General features: G+C 58.4%; 3 non-coding genes across 3 annotated transcripts in view; all 3 read left to right on the top strand.

Annotated features, from left to right (window-relative positions):
* The first annotated feature begins 411 nt into the window (after nt 1–411).
* On the top strand, nt 412–2,226 carry LOC142795898 (small subunit ribosomal RNA). Its single transcript, XR_012893394.1, has one exon. It is a non-coding gene; the product is annotated as a small subunit ribosomal RNA (ribosomal RNA).
* Nucleotides 2,227–3,944: 1,718 nt separating this feature from the next.
* On the top strand, nt 3,945–4,097 carry LOC142795896 (5.8S ribosomal RNA). The gene has a single exon (XR_012893392.1). It is a non-coding gene; the product is annotated as a 5.8S ribosomal RNA (ribosomal RNA).
* Nucleotides 4,098–5,252: 1,155 nt separating this feature from the next.
* LOC142795895 (large subunit ribosomal RNA) overlaps nt 5,253–5,366 on the top strand; it is a 3,958-nt gene continuing 3,844 nt past the window's right edge. The window contains exon 1 of the ribosomal RNA XR_012893391.1: nt 5,253–5,366. This exon is cut by the window's right edge and continues 3,844 nt beyond it. This is a non-coding gene — a ribosomal RNA (large subunit ribosomal RNA).

Here is a 5,366-nt window from a genome sequence, read left to right as displayed (position 1 = left end):
GTTAGGGGCTGGTTGTCGGACGGTGCCGTTTTACCACGATATCGAGGTGTGTTCCGTGTCGTCCTCGGGCGATTCAGATGCGAAAGCGCCGAAGACGCGGGCGTGACCCGTCGTCTGGCGGCTTTGCAGTCTCGGCTCCGTTGCTAGTTCCGGCCGGTCCACCGACAGTGCAGCGGGCTTGGGCAACCCGCACGGCGCGACCGAGTCGATGCAACGAAAAAGAGCGAGCATGAACGTGCTTCTTGCCGCACGGCTCCCACTCGTCTTTCGGGAAGGTTGTGCCGTAGCGAGCTCGAACGCCGTCATCTCGGAGTGCAAAATAAGCGTGTTGGGGCGCCTGAAGGTGGCCTCCGCCGCACACAGACTGCGTCCGGCCCGCCGAGGGCGAGGACGGACGCGCAGTCGAACGATTACCTGGTTGATCCTGCCAGTAATCATATGCTTGTCTCAAAGATTAAGCCATGCATGTCTAAGTACATGCCGAAATAAGGCGAAACCGCGAATGGCTCATTAAATCAGTTATGGTTCCTTAGATCGTTTCTTCCTACTTGGATAACTGTGGCAATTCTAGAGCTAATACATGCAGTGAGCCTGGAGCCCTTTGGGTAACGGGTGCTTTTATTAGACCAAGATCGATCGGGTTTCGGCCCGTATTGTGTGGTGACTCTGGATAACTTTGTGCTGATCGCATGGCCACGAGCCGGCGACGTTTCTTTCAAGTGTCTGCCTTATCAACTTTCGATGGTAGGTTACTTGCTTACCATGGTTGTTACGGGTAACGGAGAATCAGGGTTCGATTCCGGAGAGGGAGCCTGAGAAACGGCTACCACATCCAAGGAAGGCAGCAGGCGCGCAAATTACCCACTCCCGGCACGGGGAGGTAGTGACGAAAAATAACAATACGGGACTCTTTTGAGGCCCCGTAATTGAAATGAGTACACTCTAAATCCTTTAACGAGGATCAATTGGAGGGCAAGTCTGGTGCCAGCAGCCGCGGTAATTCCAGCTCCAATAGCGTATACTAAAGCTGCTGCGGTTAAAAAGCTCGTAGTTGGATCTCAGTTCCAGACGAGTAGTGCATCTACCCGATGCGACGGCTCGGACTGAACATCATGCCGGTTCTTTCTTGGTGCACTTCATTGTGTGCCTCGAGATGGCCGGTGCTTTTACTTTGAAAAAATTAGAGTGCTCAACGCAGGCGAGTCGCCTGAATAAACTTGCATGGAATAATAGAACAAGACCTCGTTTCTGTTCTGTTGGTTTTTGGAATACGAGGTAATGATTAAGAGGGACGGACGGGGGCATTCGTATTGCGGCGCTAGAGGTGAAATTCTTGGACCGTCGCAAGACGAACTACTGCGAAAGCATTTGCCAAGAATGTTTTCATTGATCAAGAACGAAAGTCAGAGGTTCGAAGGCGATCAGATACCGCCCTAGTTCTGACCATAAACGATGCCAACCAGCGATCCGCCTGAGTTACTCAAATGACTCGGCGGGCAGCTTCCGGGAAACCAAAGTATTTGGGTTCCGGGGGAAGTATGGTTGCAAAGCTGAAACTTAAAGGAATTGACGGAAGGGCACCACCAGGAGTGGAGCCTGCGGCTTAATTTGACTCAACACGGGAAAACTTACCCGGCCCGGACACTGGGAGGATTGACAGATTGAGAGCTCTTTCTTGATTCGGTGGATGGTGGTGCATGGCCGTTCTTAGTTGGTGGAGCGATTTGTCTGGTTAATTCCGATAACGAACGAGACTCTAGCCTATTAAATAGGTGCGGGGTTCCCAGCACCTTACAACCTTCTTAGAGGGACAAGCGGCTCCTAGCCGCACGAAACAGAGCAATAACAGGTCTGTGATGCCCTTAGATGTCCGGGGCCGCACGCGCGCTACACTGAAGGAAGCAGCGTGTCTTTATCCCTGTCTGAAAAGACTGGGTAACCCGTGGAACTTCTTTCGTGATTGGGATAGGGGCTTGCAATTGTTCCCCTTGAACGAGGAATTCCCAGTAAGCGCGAGTCATAAGCTCGCGTTGATTACGTCCCTGCCCTTTGTACACACCGCCCGTCGCTACTACCGATTGAATGATTTAGTGAGGTCTTCGGACCGATGTCCGGCGCGGCCTTTCGGTTGCGCCGGTCTGTTGGAAAGATGACCAAACTTGATCATTTAGAGGAAGTAAAAGTCGTAACAAGGTTTCCGTAGGTGAACCTGCGGAAGGATCATTAACGGATTGTGAAGGGTGAGCGCCTCAGCTGCGTCTGCGCCCGACACTTTCTGCCGCTGACCCCGTTTGGACGCGGGGTCGGCTTTTCCCCACGGGGCTGCCTGAATGTGGAGCGGCACCCCGTGACAAATTGTTGCGCCCAGCGGACGCCAACACCGCGACCTTGGACGGTCGGCCAGGTGGCGGACGCGGGTACAAACGGCGCAACGCACTCATAGGTCGGCTTTCGACCCGCCACTGCACCGTGGCTCGAAGCGCTCGAAATGCGCGACCCGACCGCTGCGGGACCGCCTAGTACTGTAAACAGGAGCGGCGGAGCGCGAACGGCGAGTCGTGGTTACGTCGGTAGAAGGCGAGGCTGCGCGTTCCCGAAACGCCAGCCGAGTGCCCTCCCGACCGTTCGAGCGTGCAAGAACGAGACCCGACAATCGCGCGGCGACTGCCAAGTACGAGAGGAACGGCACAAGCGTCGGCGGTCGGTCAAGGAACTGGCGATGTGACGGGTCCGCTGTGCACCAGTGCATACCGTCCCGCCGTCCGCGGCAAGCGCCTCCGCGTCCTCGGGTGACGGAGGCTGCCGGTCGGTTCTTGCAGGCGAGGGATCTCGCTGGCACCGGTTCGCGTTGACGCGCGGCCGGTCATGGCACGGCGATGCGACGGCCGAGGTGCGCAGTACTCGATGGAGGAACCGCACGCTCCGATGACCGTCCCGCCCTCCGCGGCGTATGCGTACCGACCGTAATGGTTGCAGCAGCGCCGGCCGGCTTTTGAATTCGCCACACGAAACCGGTGCGAGATCGCGGTTAGGGGAGCGTCGACGTTGCCAGGCGTTTTGCTTGCTGCCGAGGGAAAGGCGGCACGGCCACGTCGCGCTCGTCGCGATTAGCGGGTCTGCGCGCTTTGGGAAGGTGCCGCAACGACTTGCCGAAAGAGGAAGCACGGAAGAACGAGGGACTTGGACGTCCCGACAATTGAACGCACTTGCGGCCAGGCCCTTGCTGGCTTCGTTCTTCCGCCTCGAGTAGGCTCGTACGCGGCTCCGGCGCCGAAAGTGGTCCTTGGCACCGACTTCGGTGGACGTGGGAAGTGCCGCGCAAGTACGGCGCGCCTGGCTCCACCTGTTGGCTAAAGTAGGCAGCCGGATCGGCATTTTGGTGTGCGGTGGCAAACCGTGGATGCGAAAAAAGCTTGTGCGATTTCGTGGAACAAAAAGCGGGGGTCCCCCTTTTTATGCGGAGGAGACCGACCCGCCCGCCGTGGTGAACCGCGACGCCACGGTAAAAACGGGAGAGGCTTGTCGATGGGACCGTGCATCCCGCGCTCCACGGAGGCCGGGAGGCGGCCGCCCGAGGAAATGTGTAGCCGTCGAGGCCCGCATCTGCGTGCACTCTTATCCAAATGGGTGTACCGCAGGCATTTTCTGGTTAGGCGGGCCAATGAGAGCGAGCACACAACGATACCTACGGGTCCGGCTTGGAGAACCGGCTTCGACGCCTCCCGAGTATTTATAGAGGGGTGGACCACGAAAGCACTCGCAAGTAGCGGAAGCGAAACGCCGTCCGAAACACACCGTTTGCTCGATTTGCGGCAGCCGAAAAAGGCGCGGCAGAGTTTTGGAGTCCAAGCGTGCGCTGAAAAGCGCCCTTCTTGGCCACTGTTTGGCCGAGTGCCAGAAACGTTTGGTTTTGACTGTACGGAATTGAACAAACACTTTTTCACGACTCTAAGCGGTGGATCACTCGGTTCTCGGGTCGATGAAGAACGCAGCCAGCTGCGAGACTTGGTGTGAATTGCAGGACACACTGAGCACTGATTCTTTGAACGCACATTGCGGCCTTGGGTCTTCCCTTGGCTTCGTCTGTCTGAGGGTCGGATCACATATCAAGAGAGCCTTCGGCGCACAAGGGAACGTGAGCCGTCGACTCGTTTTGACCGCGTCGGCAACACGGACAGCACGCTGAACACCTCACAGCGAGCGCCAACAGCGGCCACTCAAGGGCGAGACGGTGGCGACCGTCGTGCCAGAGCCCAACCGAAACGGGGGCGACCGACTGCATTGAGGATGTGGCACCTCGTTGAGACCGCCGCAGGACTTCGAGTCGGAAGGAAGCCTGCAGGGAAAGTGCGGTCGAGGTTGCGTACTCCTCTCTGCGACCGGGCGCGCAAGAGCTGCGAGAGCCACGGACGCGCAACTTTAACGCACGGTAAACACGAGGAGCGAAAGCCGGCCAGCAAAGCTTCTCCAGCCGTGCGCAAAGTGCGCGAGATCGCAGCCTTGCGTTGCGCTTGTTGCCCTCGAAGTAAGCAGGGTGTCCCGTAGACCGGGCGCTCGAACACGCTGCGGGGCCGTGCCTCCTCCAGGCTTTGCCGCGCGAACAGGGAACGTTCGCGCGCAAAGCGCAGGGAGGTGAGGAGGCTGCGCCCGACGTTTGCGGTTCGCTGCGTACGCGGTTGATGCGGAGAGCACGGCGCGACGACTTGCCGCGAAGCGGAAAAAGTCTCCCGCACGAGTTGGCGAAACGTTGGCGAAGCTTAAGGCGTTCTCGTCGTAGTCCGCCGTCGGTCTAAGTGCTTCGCAGTTCCCGTCCCGTTCAAAAAACTGGGCCACTCCAGTTGGGGCGGGGGCGACGCTACACGAGACGATGCCTCTCGCCAGGCTGCGTGGCTGCCCTTGCGGCGGCGGCGACTGGCCTCGGCGGTGTTTGGGCTTTCGACACGGTCGTTTATCACGCAACTGCTCGGACGACGCACGCGCGCAGCGGAATGCCGCTTGCCAGCCTTGTGAAGATGTGACCCTGTACAGGGTTGCGGGCGCACTTGGTAGGGCGTCGTACTCGGTTCGCGATGGGTTTACGAACGTGTCCCGTCACTTCCACGTCACACCGGTTGTGCGCCGCACGCGTGCAGCGGGGGAAGCCGATTGCCAGCCTTGTGAAGAAGTGGCCCTGTACAGGGTTGCGGGCGCACTTGGTAGGGCGAGCGCACGCGGTCGTGCAGGAAGTTGATGGAAGCGAATGTATCCGCTGTCGACCTCAGATCAGGCGAGACAACCCGCTGAATTTAAGCATATCACTAAGCGGAGGAAAAGAAACCAACAGGGATTCCCCGAGTAGCTGCGAGCGAAACGGGACCGAGCCCAGC

Source organism: Rhipicephalus microplus, unplaced genomic scaffold, assembly GCF_043290135.1.
Source record: "Rhipicephalus microplus isolate Deutch F79 unplaced genomic scaffold, USDA_Rmic scaffold_938, whole genome shotgun sequence".
Taxonomy (NCBI): Eukaryota; Metazoa; Arthropoda; class Arachnida; order Ixodida; family Ixodidae; genus Rhipicephalus; species Rhipicephalus microplus.
Note: the sequence above shows the minus strand (reverse complement) of the source record. Positions and strands in the feature narration are given on the sequence as shown.